Source organism: Euprymna scolopes, unplaced genomic scaffold, assembly GCF_053919585.1.
Source record: "Euprymna scolopes isolate OS-2025 unplaced genomic scaffold, ASM5391958v1 sca693, whole genome shotgun sequence".
In the NCBI taxonomy this organism is placed as follows: domain Eukaryota; kingdom Metazoa; phylum Mollusca; class Cephalopoda; order Sepiida; family Sepiolidae; genus Euprymna; species Euprymna scolopes.
Genome location: NW_027633761.1, coordinates 20,001 through 21,735, shown reverse-complemented (window position 1 = coordinate 21,735; position 1,735 = coordinate 20,001).

Genomic DNA, 1,735 nt, shown 5'->3' with positions numbered 1-1,735 from the left:
AAGAGATATAACTTTTACCATTGATTTTTTTCAATGACCGCTATCCAGTAATGGCTGACGAAACAAGAGCATGTTACCTCCGTGAAGTAAATAAAGAGTTCCTGAGTTCGACATCTTTTTTCTTCTGGGTGACTGTCGTTTAATTGTTATGACCTTCCATTTCTTGTAATGAATAATTTTACCAAGAATTTTTCATGTTTCGGTTTTGATTACAGATAAAGTAACTCAAGTTATATATATATATATATATATATATATATATATATATATATATATATATATATATATATATATATTTCTTCATAAGTTTTGGTTTCGGTTTCAATTTAAGCTAATGCACCCAAGTCATGAATAAGTCACTATTTTATAACATATAAGACTCGATAAAAAAAAAAAAGCTGACTCTATAATAATATATACGAAATTGGCATAAATTAAAATATCATATTTAAACGTATTTTACGATCGAGCCATGCCGGGCGTCCTTGCTAGTTATTATTATTATTATTATTATTATTATTATTATTATTATTATTATTATTATTAGGAGTAGTTACACAGGCCATAATCAAAGATTTTTCTTTCAGAAAACACATGTTCTCTGCTAGAGATTTTTTATCGTGGGCCCAAAAATCAGAGATTTGACCATTCTGTAATAATCCGGTTCCTGTTGATTTTGCGGTGGGAGTTTAGTTCTGTGCAGCTCTAGGAGGTCAATTCTCCCAGGCCTTGCCTTGCCTTCCCTCCCCTCTTTGAGAAGGGCTTAGTTTATTGCTAATTGCCTGAGGCGCCCTTAAAGGGGAATGCGACGGGGCTGCCCAGGCACTTTTTGTAGGTCAGAGTGCCCCTCCTCTGAAGCGGTGACTTCTCAATCCCACTTTCCGACCCTGGTATCACAGTTCTTGCAGTGGGAGAGTACTAAATATCAGCCCCCAACATTTGGTGTTCCCTGGAGTCTGAGTGACAACAAGTTTCCTCAGATTTACAGTCTTCTCCACCTCGATATCCAGCGCAGATGGCTATACGTTATCGCAACAGTCGCTTATCGTTTATCTCTCAAGCAACGGCCATATTAATATTCCCTAAGGTTTGTGTGACAAAAAAAAACCGCTTCTCTCAATACTTTTTCAGTAGAGGTTTCGTTAGTGCTATCCCTCCTCGGTCTTACCGGCCTTTTTATTTTATTTTTAAGCGTCAAAATACACTTGCAAAATAGTGAAAAGTATATCTACGTGGACGTGCATAATATTTTCACTATATATGCACAACCTGATGTGCGTATATGTAAGCTTTGTGTACGGTGAATGCGTGTGTGTGCACGCGCAATATTGGAAAACTGTAGGATAGTTTGTGATGTATATGTGTAAACCCGCTTTAAAGTGTAGAAGTGGCGTTTACAGTGTGTAAATGTATGTGTAAAACACTCGTGTTAAAAATTGAAACTGACGGATTTTTTATACGTGTTTTTTTAATATGATCAGCATGTTTATTTGCCGCGAATATCAGTATGAGACTTGTCTCTCTCTCTCTCTCTCTCTCTCTCTCTCTCTCTCTCTCTCTCTCTCTCTCTCTCTCTCAAGCTCTATCTGTGAAGATATTGAGTACTTTGTTCAAAAACTTGCTGCCTTGATTCAATTCGATGTCGAAATTGAGAAGTTCATTGTACTTATATATATATATATATATATATATATATATATATATATATATATATATAAAATGATGATGATGATGA